Genomic DNA, 19823 nt, shown 5'->3' on the forward strand with positions numbered 1-19823 from the left:
TCTGTGGTGCTATATACAGTATATTCATTTTGGATCAGGGAATCACAAGTTGTGCCTTTGCTTGTTTTATATTAGTAAAATCCTATTCAGTTAACGTAAACAGCAGCACAGCATTAAATTGTGAGATACAGCAGGGAATTTCTACTTCATACTTTATACTTCGTACACCACCTGCTCAAGAAAGGCCCCCTGATCTTGTTAACAAAGTTTCCCATCTGCGAACTAAAGGCATGAGCTAATGAAGTTGCTTGTGGAAAGACCTGCAAGGCTCGGGTAATATTCCAAAGCTTTAGACATGTGAAGGGACAGTTAAAAAACACACTTTGAATGTATCACAGGCTCAAGATAGAAAGGTTTAATGATTGGACCTTAAGCCACCCGTCTTTTCTGACAGGATTTAACAAGCGGCAGAGCTAGCTCCCTAAGAGAGGAAATCAACACTGTCGTTGCATCAATTCACAACCATTTTGAAGCTGTAACCTATAATCACAACCCTATCATCTTCATATTTTAAAAGTATAACCCCCCTCCGTTACCTCCACGACCATACCTGACATTGCTTCTCCAGGGTAAAGGGAAAGCTGTGATTTAAAATGCTTAACTGCTTTTCCCTGTCCCCACACATCTCGGAGACTTCCCTGGCATCCGCTTTGCATGGTCCCCATGCACCACAGTGATCTCATCTGCATGGCGGCAGTCCCCTCTGCCCCGCGCGAGGGGACTGGAAATTGGACCTCAGCAGGGAGCTAAATGTGCCTTCAATCTCTACAATCCCTCTTTAATCTTTCATCCATCATGCGGTAGCGGCCTCTGAGCCCTGATCCTATTACTGTACGAGAGGAACAGAGCTTAGAGTCATAAGTGAGGCTGAGCGCTGCACAGAAAGTTGGCTGTCCGGGACAGTTTTGGGTCTGGTAATTGAAAGAGCTAGCAAACTCCTGAATCTGGCTCCTATAATTGAAAACAGGTAGGCTTAAACAAATACATGGCAGTGATATTGTTAATTGGCTTTTGCCAAGTATACAGGTCTCAAAGGACGTATTTATTGTAAAAAAACATTTTTTATTTTGAAATGACATGCTATCCTTTCAAGAGCCGATAACATTGATAGTTAACCACCGGCCCAGGCAAAGGAAATACAAGCTTTTGACCAGTGGCTTGGAAAGCACTGCTCTATGAATATAACATATAGTCATACTGACGCTTAGTTCTGATTGGCTGCCTTTCTATGCAACCAGACACGTTTAATGCCATAGTCGAAGCGGACGTGCGAGGGCCAGCAAAGCAGAGCTGATTTAACAGTAACAACATGGATCTGTCGAGGTGACTCTGTAACTGCAGTGTAGCCTTAGCCTACTACAAATGGAACCAAAGGACCCTTTTATAACAATAAACTGATGGAAATACATACATATGGACTGTTTGTATTTGGTTATATTTGTGCACTCTCGTAGCACATTCTCCAAGCCATTATATGTCTCACCTCACGCACAGCTGACGGATGTAGTGTTGACATTGGCTTGGCAGGTACAAAGAATATCTCTGAGTCATGTGTCAAAATCGTGGGGGTCCACGGATCGCCGGGTCCATCACGTGCACACCAGATTAGATTTTCTTTTTAACCTTTCTTTTTAATCCATAAAATATTTACATTTCATAGCACAATTTTGGAGATTTAAGGCAGCCACTGGTAATTAACTGATAATTGATCAGTTCTTGTTTTCCCATTGAAAAGCATTGGCAGAAACTGCCCTCATTGATAGAGGGACACAGCGGGACGGACAGACCCAGGGACACAGCCACACACACAACACGCCAAAAAAACTCACCAAAAAACCTTTGAATAAAAAAAATATATAAGATAAATAAATTCATATATTTCTCCAGGGGCCACAAGAAATATCCGCCAGTTGAATATCCCTTGCCTACATCATATAATTGTTACAGACAAATGCTTGTCTAAAACACGTTAGTCAAAGCATTTAAGCTGAAAGGAGTTGTGACAGGGTGATTACATCTTGTAATGTATTCACTGACATAACAGACAGATATAGAAATATGTAGCATCACTTGTGGAGCTATAAACGGCTATTGCATAAGTCAACATTCAGCACCCTCTTAAAGTTATAAGCATTCACTAACCCGTAATCACATGAACTCTATCATTCCTATTCTATAATAATATATAGCTAATCCTTCCATAAACCCAAGGATGCTTTACATCAACACAATGAACAACCGCAACAAATAAACAAAACAACACACAACTATTTGCCATAAGCCTGCATAAGTGTCCTTTCAAGGCAGCCTTAAAAGAAGAGTCCAGTGTTAGAAGTTAGAACATAGCATGACAAATCTCCATTGGGAGAGAGTTCCACAGGGTGGGGGGCTGGGGGCTCTGTCCCCCAAGGTTCGCTTGGTTGGCGAATAGAGAAGGGGTCCAAGTCTGTGGACCACAGGTAATGTGACAGAGACGTTTTGGAGGCTCAGAGGGGTCAGTGGCTTGGGAGTAGAGTGGCCGGTAGAACGACCGGATGGAAACCGCAAGGTTCCCAGCCAGTTCGATCCCGTGCTCCCCCAGAGTTGGTGTCAAAGTATCCTTGAGCAAGACTCTGAACCCCTAATTGCTCCTGATGTGCAGGTTGGTGCCTTGCATGGTATCATCTGCTGTGTGTCTGTTGATAAAAGCTCTATATAAATGCATGCATTTACCATGGAGCCAGGGTGTTGAGGAGACATTGTAGTTTAGAAGGAGGCAAATTGTGTGAAGATTCTGTGAAAAAGTACAACGACGTACAAGCTCACAACAATGTAACATGTTGTGAGCTTGTAGACCTATTTTTGCCGAAGAGATTTGGTGTAGAGGGAAGAAATGAGGGGACACTCATTTCTTGGGGCCCAAGGTACCCAAGTGTTTAAAAATAAGGAAGTTCTAATTGCATAATAGATCTAATGCAGAGAAAAGAAAGAGACGGCAGAAATTGCATAGCTAATATTCTCTAATTAGATGAGTTTTATGGGCCGTATAATTTAAGTCGCAACAGTGTTAAACCTTACTCAAAAATCAAAGCCGTTTTCTCCACGGGATGTTAAAAAGAAAGAGGTTGCAGCACTCTGTAACTTACACATTCTGTGCAGATTCTGAATTATTAACCATCAGCCTGCTCTGTTGTGAAGTTAAGAATGAATAATCTTTGTATAATCTATATGTAATCTTGTGGTATCTGATTGGGCTTTTATCCAAAGCCTAACTGTGGAGAGACACAGCATGGCTGCTATATTGTACAATATACATAGTGGTCAGTGAAAACAGCTCTGATGATGAAATACTGCTGAGAGAACCTTTGGATTGGGGTAAAAATATCATTGTACAGTATATACTTGAGAAACCAATTTTCAATCCACTACACTACACAATTATTTGAAAACCTTAGTTTTCTACGATTAATTATTACAAACCATACATGAACCAATTACAGCCCATTTTATACTTTGTCTATTCAAAAATAGCCGATCTACAAACTCGTAGATCTGCTATTTTCAAAAGATTTTGACACATTTTGAAAACATAATTGTGAAATGGTTCATTCTGCAATCTGCATAATAGATACTTTTAGTTTTGCTACTTTAAGTCATTTTTGATCATTTCATGCTAATACTTTTGTGCTTTTAAAATATATATTTTTTTCGTTTCTGTGCTGGCAGTGCCCAGATTCATAGACAATTAAAGGAGCATTCAGTGATTTAGGTGATTTGGAAACCCCCCACCCGGTCCGCCCCGGTAACATGATGTGCACATGCACGCACTATAGTGGGGGGACACACGACAGGCCAACAGCACACAGACCAAGGCCCGCCCCCGCTCGATCAGGATTGGCGGAATGCCCCTCTCTATTCTGATTGGATGAAGGCTGGGCCACCTAGTCAAAAACTAATTTAACCCAAGGTTTTTTGACCCACAGGGGTTAACTTGGGACAGGGATTAACTCCTTATATGGTAAGCACACTATAGTAGGGAGGATTATCACAACAAATCATAAAAATAAGTGATATTTGAATTAGGTGAAATCACTGAATATACCTTTTAAGTGTTGAGTAGTGTGTGATGACTATTTTCTCGTCTAACAAAGACGAGAAGAATAGATTTTGATCAAGGCTGCAGCTGTGGCAGACACGTTTGATTTGACTAGTTCCTTTTGCAGCGAGTATCGGCTCAGTGATCAGCTTCCAACATGGTCAGCTGGTAATTTCAGCACCTGGGTGCAGTGGTTAGCACTGCTGCCAATTTCAATTCAAAGGAGCTGGCATGAGAAAACATACGTTTACATTGCCAATATACAGTATACACTGTGTGTATATATATTGTTCACTTTCACATTGTACAGAATCTATAATTTCCTAGTTGTTCATATTTGTCAGACATGCATCCTTCCGAAAGCAGATAAACAAATTGAAGAAAATAACTGAATAAAAGGAGAAACTTGCTTCCATACAGGTGTAAGCTTGATGAAATTAAGCAATTAACATCCAATTATGCTCGTGGCATCTATAAAAATGCTAAGCAGGCCCATTTGACCTCCATTTTAGATCTAGATGGCAATAGGACAAGATGTAAGTGACTGTGAAAGAGGGTTTGTTATTGGGGCACGGATGGCTGGAGCTTTTGCAGCGAGTATCTATCTATCTATCTATCTATCTATCTATCTATCTATCTATCTATCTATCTATCTATCTATCTATCTATCTATCTATCTATCTATCTATCTATCTATCTATCTATCTATAAATGCAGCTCATCAACAATTACATTGTTGAAGCAGAGGGGTGTTATAGTTGGGTTTCTGTGAGGGGAAAAAAATAAAATATGACATTGCACATTTGAGAGTTCAGCGACGCAAAAAACATAGACACTGGTCTGATGTGGGAATGGTCTGATGTGGGAAAGGATGATGAGTCATCCTTCACCATATTCTCTAGTGGGCGAGTGCATGAGTGGCATACAATAAGAGAATAGTAATGGCCTGAATACATGAACCCTACAGTGGGTGGCTGTGTTATTAGGTGGGGGATATTTTCCCAAGCATGGTTTCGGTCCAGTTGTCCCCTTAGGGCTAATACTACACAGTACACACTGCAATATATTTGGTCTGATTATGCTGTCGGGGACCATTTAGGTGCTCGCCGATGAAATACCCAATCTGACGCAAAATCAGGCTTTTCTCGCTGAGGTTTTGCTTGCACTGTGAGAAGATCTGGCAAGGATAACGGAGGGTATGCGCATGCACAAAGTGAGTGACAAATCGAGTGGCAAATGGAGGGGAACTGCCCATAGATCCGAAGTCCCGCTAGTCCGAACATGCATTAAGGTTGGCGAACATGCACTGCTCCCGTGCTTGCGGTTATGTTTAGGTTAGAGATAGGGATTTCTGACTAATGACACGGCACCAAATGGAGTGGCAAAGTGAGTTGAACACAATCAGATGAGACATTTCTGTTTGGATGTATGTCTGTCAAGGCCAGAAAGTGTTTATTGCCAGGCATGCACTCTGTAGGCGTTCCCGCATAACTTCCGGTATGATGTTGATGTCACGCACATACCCTCTATAGTGATGCCTTCCCGAGCATTTCTAGATAGCTGGCTTAACGATCTGATCGTACAGTGTGTAGCTGCCCTTATGGAAGTGTTGCTTTCTGCAAATTAGTACAAAATGATTCTGAGTGATCACTTTTATCCTATAATGAATCATTTCTATCCTGCTGGACATCCAAAAGGGTTTTGACACCGTGAACCATGCACTCCATACTGGTTAACAAGCTAAAAGCAATTGGTTTTGATAGCACATCAGTGAGCTGGATGTAATCCTACCTGGAGGGGAGAGAACAGATGGTGGAGGTGAACGGTCCCCGTCCGTCCGTCCGTCCGTCCCCCCCAACACGAATTTCATCTTTTCGTATTATCACACGAAAAGATGAAATTACCTACCTAGGTTCCATCCTGGAGGCAAATCTTTCCGGTGATAAAATGGCCACCAACGTAATCAAAAAAGTCAACCAAAGAACAAGATTCCTATACAGGATCTCCACACTGGTCAACAAAAACACCTTGAAGACCCTAGCCCTCGTACAAGGTTTAATAATTCTCCAATATGTTAATAAATACTTCAATCAATCAATCAATATTTCCATACCTTTAGTTTTTTCGTAAACCGCCTCCATATTCTAACTCTTTCACGTTTAAGCACCCTATTGATCATACTACACAGCGTCACAGAAAAGTATCAATGGTAGGAGATCCACAAGCTTGAGCTTTTGAGCTTGTAGATCTGCTACTTTTGCTGTTTTTGAATGTGAATCCCGAAACGTCACAGTTTTGGACATATTAAGGTTGTATAGAGTATTTTGTTTAGTCGTGTGTTATGTATAAAGTCCACGTGGTTCCAGCATTTTGAAGAAATAACGTATGGTGTATTTAAACAGCAAATGAAAAGAGAACCTTCCAAATAAAAGCTGGCCCCTTTAATGCCCCTTGGCCGATCTCAACAGCAAACCCCACTCCCACAATGACATGAGTACAATGCCAGCTCAGTTTTACATTTGAAAGAATATTTAACTTTTCACTCACCCATTCACAGCATTGCAAGCGGTAAGACTCTGAGCCTAGTGCCTAGATTAGCTTTGGGGGCACAATGCAGTGAATTAAAACCCCACACATACCTCCTCATGGCCCCTCTCTTGTTCTCTGGGTGACCAAACACACTTCCAGGGCCAGGATCTCTTGACCGTTTCTTTTTAACCCTGAGAAGCAGTATGGCTAGGGGTTTGGAACTTTGGATAAGTATTGGCAATGGCAATGGATTTAGACTCAGAGTAGACTAGACAAAGGGATGGTCAGTTGGAACAAGGCAGATGTTCTTTTTTCCCTGGCTAACCTACAAAACTCCAGTGTCAGAGGTTCCTTCAGAGGTTGAGAGGAACATGCAGCTTTTAATGTTGCATGCCGAGAACTAGAAATGCACTGTCAAGCTGCCACGCTGCCAGCGCTTTGAACACAAGTTGGCCATGAATGGCCTATACTTGTGCGTGAGCAGAGCGCGCAACTTATCTCTGACTCTTGTCAACTTACTGTCCCTCCCTACAAACAAATAAAGATGAAACCCATTTAACAAACATTTAAAATAAAACTTACACCAATCGAAAACTAAATTCCTTTCCTATATATTTTTTAACAACTGTTAAAAAAATACTTTAGAGAATTAAGGTGTTCACTTCACCTAGTTAACTTTCCACAAATTACGATGTGTAAGTATAACAATTCTATTGTCCAGTCAACGTACGCATGCAGCGCCCTGATTGGCCGAGGGTATCAATGACATACGCAGCCGAAAACAGTAGGCTACCTCCATGCGCATCTGCTCGTGCAAGTAATAAATAAATTATATCTGCTTCAAAACTGCTATCTCATAGGTTAGGAAAGAATTAAGATATTGGTTTCTTATTAATCAGTGGTTCACAATCCGGAAGTGGTCTGCCAGATATTCTCACATAATAGGGTCATGGTCATGGACCAAGAATAACTTGGATAGATTACAATTTAGGCATAGATTAGCATTGTGTTATCTTGAGAAATATAGTCATACAAGGCTCCTAATGAATAGGAGTTAATCTGCCTATATTGACATTTTTAAAGCAACTACACTTTATGTTTTATCTCCGTAATTAAATTAATTAACCTGAATGCATCTTTCCTTGCAGTTTTAGTCTTTTTTGTTATGTCCGTTTCGAAATTCTTATCGTATGATACTAATGATAGCCTACTATATTGTATTTAATTTTATCGTCACAAAATGTGCTATATGTGCATTCAAAACCGCTCTCAAAGGGCATCTACGGCTGCAATTCGAAACCGGCCCCCATAAAATCTGAATCCCCCCTTTTTGTAGTTTATATTTGTAGGCCTACGTCTCCAGTGTAATGCTGTTAATAAATACTTCAAATCTACAATTAATCAATCAATATAGTCTAAACTAAGCAAAGTTGATTTTATTTAGCAATCAGTGTGAGATGACTTGATGAGAGATGCTGTTCATTGACAGACATTTTCATTGATATAAGTGATGGGTCAGCATGGATCTTGAGCACATTATTTACAAAAAGAAAAGAAAAGAAGAAAAGGAAAGGAAAAAACGGGCCTGTTATGTCAGGTTTCACCTGACAAAAAGCAGAAAAAAGAAAATAATAAATGTACCGGTAGACAGGCTACAGCTTAGTACCGAAGGGGGCGACCACGCACGCGGATTCTCTCTCCCTCCGTGCCATGGTACAAACTAATTCCACATCATCGTGACAGAACGTAGCTTTTCATTTCCAACAGCACATCGGCTGCCCGCCTGCCTGCCTGGCGCGTCACCTTATACCTCCACTCAGTCCATTGCGAGTCCGGGGACTATTTCGCTTCTTTTCCCGGAGGATTTCACTGTGTTAAATTAGGCTTGCATGTTAATGGGAATGTTGGACGCTTGCCTCGCATCCAGCAGGCATCCTTTGGTAATGCTGTAACAGCAAAAGCACCTTGGAGGGGTTTCTGGCCATTCCGTACAGCCAATCAGCCATCTATCTGAACAGCGGGGATACACTCACTCAGCTCAGTCGCTCGCTCTCTTTCTCTCTTTGCCTGGCTACTAGTAACCAAAAACATTTTTTGGGGAACTCCTCTATTTTCGGTGAATTATCAACAGGACAGGCCTAACATCGGATGTGTCTCCAGAATGGTAAGCTTAAAAAAATACTCAATAAATGTTCGCCTCCGTTCTGCAAAACAGCTGCAAGGCAGCATTATGCAGCAGAGCACACGATCCATCCATACATACTACGGACCAGTTTGTGCGGCTACTACTCGTTTTTTAATCGCATGCGCTATTTGTTCGCACATTTGTAACCTGTTTTTCCTAATAGATTCGTTTACATTAAAATCACGCAGTTTCGATGGGGGAAGATGAAGATATACATAGTGTGTTGGTGTAGACAGAACGCCTGGCAATGGCATGCCTGCCTATAGTGCCTACCTGGACCCCTCATTATTATTAGCAGCTGAGCCTAATAACACTAAAACATTGCGGTGTGCGTGGATTTCCTACACCCTAATTGTGTATAGGCTACTAAGGCTAGAGTCACGCATCCTGAGACCTGAGTCCTACTGCGATGTGAGCATGACATATGAAAACTGACCGGGCACAGCTGCATGCGGGATCAGAATCGCACGCACTCGTCGCACTGTAGCCTATGTAGACTAGAGTAGGCTATGGATCTGTTCTGTTCGGCAAAAGGACACCGTAATGTCTGCGAGTGTTTATGGTCATATAGTGATGCTTTTCTTGATTTCTTCAACTTTGTAGCTCTTAGTGGCGGAGGCACCCTGCTCCCTGCTTGACGGTGTGTCTGAATAATGGCATTATGTTAAATAGAACAAGGGATAGGCTGAGCTGGTTAGAAAAATGCCTGCATGCGTACGGGTCGACTGCTAGTGCTGTCTGCCCGGCCGTCGCTGACTCGCTGCTCCCTCTCTACTCCTTTGATTCCATTTCCCACTCTATTATGCCCCAGATATAATACTGCCTATGGTTTGAGTGTGTCATTGTATAATAGTGTTTCAAATACTGAACATGGCTGCTATTAGACTACCTTGCAATTGAATATTCCACGTGTTGTTTTGATGAGGAAAACTAAAACAAATTTGACATAGGCTAATTACAGTCATTAAGCCCCTGTACATTTTTTTAAATCTTATCTGCTTTACCCATTTGGCCTTGTCTGTTTTCAGGTTATAAGCTTATAACCTGCCAATGTGGCAGCTTGTAGAGCTTTATTTGCATAGGCTATGTGAGATAGATGCCACACAGAATTAAATTGTTTGACAAAATCCATCAGATTAATGCATTTCAGAAGCTTGATTTCATGCATTCCGCTGTGGCTCCTTTGGGAACCGGAACCGGTTCAGTTCTTTTTGGTTCTTAGTCCATAAGCCAGACTTCCAAAATTGGAACACTAATTAGGAATTGAGTGGGCAAAACCATAGGCCTACCTATAGTAAATTGTTTAGGCTCAATATAAGTAGCCTAAATTAATATATTGTATCCCTTCCACAGTAGCATTTTCAAATTTTCTATTTCTTTCCATATTTTCCTATATAATGCCTAATTTGCATATTTAAATGTACAATTTCAGAAAATGCCTAATACAAAAAACCATTGTCTTCGTGTTAGTAATCCACCGGGGAAGTCTCATGGTGATAACTATTAAATCATATATAGGTCTACTGTAGGTGAAAATTACAAAACGTGATAAATATGAAAAAGCTACTCCTGTGGAAGGGTTATGGCCCTATAAACAATTTAATATACCGGTAGGTATGGTTTTGCACACTCAATTCATAATTAACATTCTAATTTTGGATCTCTGGCTCATGGACTAGAACCAAAAACAACTGAACCAATTCCCAACCGGTGGAAAAGGGGCCTGTGTGAAAGCTTTGGGAGTCCGGGGACAACTTGGCGAGGACCCTATGCACAGCATAGTGTGGTCTGGCATGCTCTCACGCGCACACACACGCACACGCACACACACAATCATGAAGAGATGAGATTGTTAGAGAATGCTAATGCCCAAGAAAAGAAAAAACCCTCAGAAATCATAAGAAATATCACTCTTATGGGGACAATGAATAATATCTTAATTAATAATGCCTAATGACTCTAGACTAATGGGCTAAGTGTATAGTATTCAGTAAAGGTAATGGATTGGATCGGTATTTGAAATACAGTTAATGGTTAGAACTTATGCTTAATACTTAGTTATAACACAAAAGTAGCTATTGGGGAGACCATTAAGTACCAATGCATGTTTTGACATTGAAACCTTGTGGAAATGTGACTATAGCACACAAAAACATTCCACGTTGGAATTGGTCCTACAATTATTAATATATTATCAATTACAAAATAAACATTATTATTATTATTATTATTATTATTATTATTATACATTTTATAATAGATTGTGAGATTTAGTGATAGTCATTATTTAAGCTGAAACAAATGGCATGTCAAGGGTATGCAAACGTCTCCTCAGTGCCAGCTAGCTATTGAGGCTTAAGCAGGGTTCCCTGCATACAGCCAAGCTCAAGACAAGGGCTACCCTTGGCCACAGTGGAGCACATGACCTCAGATCTGCAAGGTTAAATTCAACAGAATACAAAGGGCCTCCATCCTTTACTGGTAGAGTTTGGTGAGGAGGACCTTAAATGAGGAGTCTGAAGTTGTCAGGGTCCCACAGAGGTTAACCTTTTGTGAAACAAGGCTGCATTCTTCCCCCGTTTGTCTTTGTCCTGTTGATGAGCTCCGAGGAGCAGACACAAGCTCTCTGCATGATAAGAGGGGAGAACAACTTTCTCTTTGTGGTCGCAAATGAAAAATCTGTCACCGGCTTGTCGTCTTTGTTGTTGACTTGTTGTTGTCTTTTTTTAAATACTACTCTGAATTGATATTATTAGTCTTATTCGCAAAAGCACGGACTGGGTCGTCTTGGAAAAGCTGCAGATGAATGCCATGGGAGAACCTTGTTGTATCCCATGAACACTTGGTGTGTTTCAGCTAATGTTGGGCAGTGTGAAGGGAGCGACAACAATGACATGGAGAGAACAGTGAAAAGCTGCTGTCTCTCAGGAGTTGCCTGTCGCCATGTTGTACCTTTCAAGTAATAATTGTTGTTAGAACACTGTAGTTATCTGGGGAAGAAGGGACTCCATGCAAACTAAAAGGGCATGTGTTGGACATGAAGGCCTTCATGATCTGGTGTGCACTGGCAGCGTGTGCAGCAGAGTGTTTGTGCAGAACATTGATTTGATTTCTGCTGGAAAATAGGGCGGGGGGGGGGGATGAAAAACAAAGGCACACCTAGTAGTAAGCTATGCGTGTTCTGCTATTCACCGAACATACAAAACGAAAACAACATGAAACAGTTAATTAGAAAAACCCACTGTCTACTGACAGGGGATTATAGACCTAATATGCTGCTCACATATGCTATAATATACTACTACTGTAGTAGTATACTAATGATTGTCAGTGTTGCGCTTTTAAAATCGCCTATAAAATCCACACCTGCCCTTTTAGTTTTCTTGACATGCAGGGGACTCAAATGGCAGCAGCACTGAGTGTAACAACACAAGAGGGAGAGGTGAATTTGCTATGCCCTGGAGCATTATGTTTAGTTGAAGCTGCAGTCTGTCATCTCGTGATTTATCACACATAGAACTAATGGGGGAGACGTCAAGATTACAGCACTTTATTGGACATGAAAGCTGGGAATGGCATGGCCTCCTCCTCCACCACCACCACCACACACACTCTCTCTCTCTCTCTCTCTCTCTCTCTCTCTCTCTCTCTCTCTCTCTCTCTCTGACCCCCCCCTCTGTCCCTCTGTCCCTCTCTAGCTCTCACAGACATTGTCCATTTTTCTAATGGCGAGTGGGCAGCTTGTTAATCAAAGGCATGCCATGCTTGCTACTAGTGACTGAAAGATTAGCAGTCTAGCGATTTCTTTCCAGTGGGTTGGGGTGACATTTACCCTTTGTTCCCACGTATTTGTGTGACCAACCATGCCTGTGACAACTTTATTCTAATCTAAATCTTTATTATTTGACTTGATGTATGTAAATTCCATGAACAAAACATACAAGGCTGAAATAAGGGGATTTGAATGTATGGTAGCCAAAGCTGTACCTACCCCATGCTTCTGTTTTGTCATAGATGGAATTGTGCAATCACGGTTAAAAACATCTTAGCTACTGTAATTCAGACCCAAATATGGAATGCCCCAGAATTATGAGGTTTGAGGACATAGTGTATTATAATTATTTTAATGAGTAATTAGCACCGTGTGTCTGTGTGTGTGTGTGTGTGTGTGTGTGTGTGTGTGTGTGTGTGTGTGTGTGTGTCTGTGTGTGTGTGTGTGTGTGTGTGTGTGTGTGTGTGTGTGTGTGTGTTTATACATGTTGTGCATCTGATAATATGGGTTTCTTGGGAGAGTGGAGGAAGCCAAAATGTAAAAGCAACAGTTCCCAATTCCTATAATAGAAGAAGAAAATAAAAGAAACACATTGAATGTTGCTTTGAGGAGTTCCTATGATAAGTTCAGTTCTGTATGTGGTACAAGTCATGAACGCTGGCACATACTGTACGTACTACAGCCTGGTGCGATAACAAGAAGTTCAACATTAACATATGACCTGAGACCATGGGTCTCATTAATTGCCATACGAGCTTCTGTATCCGTTTTAACAGCACGGTTAAGACAGAACACTTGGACTGGAATCACTGGATCTAACATTTCAGTTTCATATTGATTGCAGCTGGTGCACTTGAGAGGTAGGCTGTGGATAGGGCTAGGGGTTCATCTAAAGTTGGTAGATGGAATGGAAGCCCCCATAGAACTTTGCACAAAAGTATTTATTCTGGAGGTGCTCCGATCAGGTTTTTTGGAATCGATCCCGATCATCGATTGCCAACATTTGGCAAAAATTGCCTATATACAATGCATGTTCGTGACCCATTGTGAGGTTATAGATTGTCTGTTTTAGTTGAAGATCATTGGTGTAGGAAGGGACCTAATATAAAGCCCAAGACGACTTCAGTCAACTATAGGGTTAAGGTTGTTAATGTCCTCCAGAAATGTATTTCTGCAAGCTTTATGCACAAACAAAGCATCACATTGGCTTGGTCTCTGCTGAGACTCACCTGACACAATGGTTGAACTTTTAGCACATTTTGTGCTACATACCGTAGTACCCCAATGGACACTCACTTGCAGTTGTTCTAAAATATTACACGATTGGCTGAATAATTACATTATTTTGGACAAATCAGTTGCAGATGGTCCACGCTTATTGAGAGGTATTTTCTAACAGATGGTGTGGTGTGACAGACAGTGATCTAGCTACTTCTTCTCAACAACAAGTAAAACAAAGTACCTGCAAAAAAACAAAGAAAAAAACAAAAAGATTGCAGCTTACAGTAACCCTTTTTAGACAGTTTGCACTTGGAAAGTTGATATTAGCTGTTGGTCTTACAACCCTACATGTGAGACCGGCCATGGGAATCTGAGATATGGACGGAGACCCATCTGAAGCTGACCATCTGAAACGGTTCCCAGCCAGCCTGCTGCTCATGGACTGATTCTGTCCAACTGTCGTGTTGATGCGCTCTGTCCACTGGAGTCCAGCGTGCCGTGCGCTCTGCAGAAAATAGGCCAGCATTCACACGCCTGTGTGTCTGCTGTTCTCTGTTACAGCTATGGACAGTAGTTAAAAAAGAGCATGTCATTTGTTGACTGGATTACAAATCACGTAGAACTTGGAACAATGCTACTGTATGAACAAGATCCCAAAGTCCTCGTTCTGTTTCAAGGTTACAGTACATTATGAAAGCCAACTGGGCCGACAGTCATCAAATCTCACACAGCCATCAGGCTAACAAAGTGCACTTTATTTTATTTTTTTGCATGTTCGGATCCTCCCATTAGCCAACAACCTCCCTAGTGGCATTTCATCATGACCAAGATAATCTTATGCAAGATGTTGAAATGGCAGTTAATTTGCAGGTATAATTAGACCCCAGTGATTTACAGTTGAAAGGCCACCATACAGGGCTGCGCTCAAAGAGCCTCGGCTGTTTTTGAATGTCGTCAATGTGCCTGGATGTTTTTAAATGTCAGAGTCAACAACACTGTCTGTACTTAAGCTTTTAATTAAATGTATAATATATGAAGCAATTCACTTTCCAGTCTATTGCATTATCAGGGGTTGACACTAAGGTCTCAGAGGCACTTGCCCATCGGGAAAGTACGAATAAATCATGTTCTACTTGCCCAAAGGTCATGCCCACTTGCCCGAAAAATAAATCGGTCATCATCAAATGACAGGCAAAATATGAATTATGAATTGCGATAAAGAATGTCATACATCAATTTCTATGCCAAATACCTACATATACTGTAGCTATGAATCTGACTGTTTTGTTTTATAGATGGTTGTGTCTCCCTCTCATACGAGCACTTGCCCGATCTGGCAACCTGAAAGCAAACTCCACCTGCGCAGAAGACTTATTTACCTGCCAAGGGCAGGTGGGCAACCCTTCTGATTATAGCTGAATGCAGGCCCTACTGCACATACAGCAGAGCGGTCTTGATAAATTGATGGCTTTGTTTGTAGGCTAAGATGCAACTGCATTGTCTGCAATGCTTGCCATTTGCCACCCACATGACCTACAGACCCACAGGGTAGAGATATTCAATGATGCACAAAGCTTTTAAAAGATATGAGAGTGCCTCTTTGCTTGCTGACATCAACAACCATTTGATCAACCATGGTTATTCCTCTACACCTCGGGGGGGAAGGGGTTGCGACTTGCACTTTGCAGTTGAAATGTCTAAGACTGTATACGTACACAATGCAATGAAAGGTTACAGTGGCAGTGTATGAACCTTATCGAGTTTTTGTTTTAAATTGAGAATGATTTGACAATACAAACTGTTTACTTTGTCTTATGCAAATTGAAAATATGCTAATGGCTGTCACCGTGGTTTTCATAGTTGGACAAACAACATGCATTTTTAAAAACGCTCATAATTCATTAATGACCATGGGTATATTTAGCTCTTTGCTGCTCACATGCAGCTGTTGTATTCTGGTCACAGTGTAACTTTCTCTGTTGTCAAAATAGCCATCATGGAAGGGTTTCTGTGTTGTTAGTTTCAGGTTGTTTCCTGCTGCAGATCAGAGGTGCTTTACCTGCTCATATATCACCAGCCACATTGTTTTTTTTTGGTTTTTTTTTTAAATGTTTACCTTTACCTGACTTCAGTGCAGATTTGCCTGCCTGATTTCATGTAAATGTTTTTTCAAAATGAGTTTGAGTTGTGATACAGTTCAGCTGCTATAGTGCAATTCTAAAATATACAAAATAGACGACATTCAAGCCAAGTTTCAGGCTATTCAGAAGTCAACACCTTTTTCTTATTAAAAGGAGAGTCGGAAGGTCAAGCACCATTATAATTTTGCCTTACTGTACGGATTAGTAAGCAGCTGAGGGGTAGATAGACCGCACACAAGGGTATGAGTACATTATGCTGTTGCTGGATTTAATCCCATCACAAAAAAGGCACACGTGGCTTAAATCCTAAACATTATAATATCCATGGGCACAGCCCATTTTATGGTCCACTGATCAGGATATTTCAGTTAGATTTCAAATCGGAAACACGGCCTCCTATTGTATGTACAGTATGTTGTGCAGCTCTTTTGCAGTGTAAAACCATTAGTCTACACTTGGCATTCATGCCATTTCCATTCCTGTGGAGAAGTAACACATTTGTGACACAAAGCTTTCTGTACTTTGCTTCAAAGACATCAACTTGACTGATCATTTCGACACCAGGGTTACTGCTAAGAATAACTATTTAGTGATAATGAAAATCTTACTGGGCCAATATAACATACCATGTAGCATGTACAATGTTGAATTGTGCAATTAGTAAGATGGTTGTCAAAATGTGATCCTATCGAACTGCAATATCAACAAGCTTTTAGTCTAATTTGTAGGAAAAGTGTTGATGGTCCCAACAAAGTGTCTCAGTGAGGGTTTTCAGGGGCAAGGTGGTGCTGGAGAGTTGTCAATATATTTGCCAGTGTTAGGCAGCAAAGTGGACTGATAGCTCTCAAGAGATCTGCCCTTAAGCTGTTTTTCTATAAATATTAATAAAGCCCACCAAACTGCCTGGAAGGCAGCTAACGGTTTGCCCGGCCACAGACCAGGCTCAGGCATCAACGTGACATGCACATTGTGAAATGTGTGATGAGATAACCTTTTCTGACAGGAGCCCTCTCTTTTAACCCAGTAGGACCTGAGGCAGATTCAGTGGTTCTCAAACGTTTTCATGTCAAGGGCCACCCAAAAGTATACGTATTTGGCCACTGACCCCATCTAAAAATATTTTTTCCAGGCACCCCCAGAAGCAAAGATTTGAGTTAAAAATGTTTGTTTTACATGTTCACACAGTAACTCTGTCATTTCTCAACCATTTCGGACGCGGGGCGGCTCGCCTGGGCACATTCCCGGGGGTCTGGAGCTTCCGGGGACCCCTGGGGACCTCCACACAAAGTTGCACCACTCACTTCACACAGGTGTGATTGTTTTCTTCCTAGTGAAAGGTTCCAGTGCAAATCGGGTTCAAAAGCGAGCAGCTATTATTCTTAGTATTTCATCTGACCTGCTGAAACAGTAATACTGAAATTGGTTCTCTATATACTGTAAGAGGATGTAGGAGGATTTATTTTTTATATACTTTATTGAAAATTATTCAGGGTTTACAATTTATGCAAATATTACATATATATTTGTTTTACAATGTTAATAGGTGCCACACCCCATCCATGTCCATCTCTTTGTCAGTTTGGCCAACAGGCAAAATATGTAATAGTCCTTTTCCCCCTTAATATCTTATATTATTATAATGACTGAATATGAGCTTTAGCAGACTAGCAGTTATACGACACATTCATGAATTCTAATTCATGTCAATGACAGCTTTCGCAGGCTGGCCATAGAATACCTATTAGTCATGTTTTCCCACAGCAACGGCCAGCATGCCGTAGGCATACAATGCCAAATTCAAGACAGTCCTGGACAAACTGCAGCAGTGCCTGCCTGTGCAAATTGATATTGTTACTTAGGGACAACGTGTCATAAGGCTGAAAGGTCACACCACTGCGCCGTGGGGCTTCAATGTCATATGTGCTTGTTTATATAGTGAACACGGCAATAATATTGCCTTGTTCTTACGTGGAGATATCAGTCTATGTCCTAATATGTGCTGTTTCCTACTTAAAAAATGCCTTGACAGGCCATGCATCCATAAAAGTTATGGAGATGAACATTGACTAGTCCTCTCTGTATCATTCTAAGGTAGACGATATGATTTGTGCACTTCTCTGGGTCTTCTAGTCAATCTAATCTACTGTATCTAACCTAGTCAACAAAGAACTCCAAATGTGACAGTATGCCGCCTTTCGACTCCTGCTTCAGTCAACTCTAAAAATAGAAATCGGAAACAGAAAAAAGATAATATTTAAAGCCCTCTTCAAAAACATTCTAAAATAGCCAATTCAACATGTTCAGGTTTTACAGATTAGTGTTACTTACGGATTATGGTAGCAGCAGTACATCCTATGATGACCCATTTATGAAGACATCGCCCCAGCAAGGAGGATAGAGTTGGGTAGGAAAGAGCAAGTCCTACTCTCTGCAGCATTTAAATAGTGTCTCCAGGTAGAAGTTCAGACAGGCTGAGACAGCTCCATAACCAAATTGTGGGTTCATAGCTAAATTTGTGCAGGCTAGCAAGGCCTATATGCAGTCATAGAATACAGGATTTCAGCATGATAAAAGTGAACCATGCTGTCCCTTCTCGCAGAGACACCAATGTTTCAGCAACACAGTAAACAACAAATTAAACAGGGTAGACTTAACTAGGAATTAAATCACGGGCACATTCAGTGCCTGACCAATCACAAATCTTCACAATGGTAGATGCAAATAAAAACATAAAAATAAAATGTATGGTAGGCTATTTCCTATAATATCAAAGCAGCTAAATTATGAACAGTGCAACACTGCAGTGATCCAACTATTGCAACTTCAACGAGGGAGAGAGAGAGATGGGGGTCGCGTTAGCAAAGCTGTATATCAGCAGCATATCGGTACGTTCGTTCTATAAGGCTAGATCCGCTACCGTTTGGGGGCTGCTGAGCCCCCAACCGGTAGCGATCTACCCTTTAATAGAACGAACGTACAGTACATTCGTTGCATGAAGCGTAGATATGCGAGCTCGCAGCACCTTATGTCACAAATAGAAACAGCTCTCACTTGCTTGATTTTGTGTCATTTTCCTCCCTCCGCAGTTAGATTGCTGCTCTCGTTAGTTTTATTGTCCGTGGCCATGAAAAGTGCTTATAGTGGCGTTCTCTCCCGAAGTTTGTTTGTCAGTTTGTTGCGTTGTACGTGAGCGCGAGCAATGCGACCACCGGCATCTGGACACTAGTGACAGCCAGCCAGGGCAGCGAAGGTAACAGATACGGCACTTGAAAAAAACAAAACACAAAAGAACCCGGCTAATAAAAGTATGGTTTTATATATACTTAATTCAACGCCACCCCCGGTAATTAATAGGGGGACAGCTTTTTATAGAGGGTATGCGCATGCTTAAAGTGAATGGCACATCGAGTGGCAAAGCAACATGCAAAGTGAGTTTAACATTGTTTAACATTGTTTAATGCAATCAGATATGACTTTTCTGTGTGGATGTATGGGCTGTCGAGGCCAGAAAGTTGTTTTTTGCCACTCAGTAGGCGTTCCTGCATAACTTCCTGGTTTGATGATGATGTCACGCGCATACCCTCTATTGAAGGAAGGAATGTATTTGAGGATTTACGGTAACATAATTTCTAAATCAATCAAAATCAACAAATCCAGATGAGGAATATGTTTTATAAGGTTGCAAATGTTGCGGGGGAGAAATGAGCAGAAGCTAACAAGTTTGTTGACAGTGCCCACACGTTCTCTGGGTGTTATTTCCTTCAAACTGTATCCCGTGCAGTCGGTACTTGGCAGCAATGTGTTGATCTTTCAGAATAAAGTCAATTGGAAGCGCGCTGAAAGCAAATGTCCTATAGATATGCAAATGTCCTCGACACAGCTTGAGGACGTTTGGAGTAC

At 41.3% G+C, this 19823-nt stretch overlaps 1 protein-coding gene across 2 annotated transcripts in view; it reads left to right on the top strand.

Annotated features, from left to right (window-relative positions):
* Positions 1 to 8617: 8617 nt before the first annotated feature.
* tenm4 (teneurin transmembrane protein 4) overlaps positions 8618 to 19823 on the top strand; it is a 272029-nt gene continuing 260823 nt past the window's right edge. For both annotated transcript variants that reach the window (XM_080772373.1, XM_080772374.1), the window contains exon 1: positions 8618 to 8768. The gene's annotated coding sequence lies outside the window, so the exon portion shown is untranslated. The remainder of the gene's footprint in view (positions 8769 to 19823) is intronic.

This window comes from Protomyctophum bolini (assembly GCF_963924005.1).
Source record: "Protomyctophum bolini genome assembly, chromosome: 9".
Classification (NCBI taxonomy): domain Eukaryota; kingdom Metazoa; phylum Chordata; class Actinopteri; order Myctophiformes; family Myctophidae; genus Protomyctophum; species Protomyctophum bolini.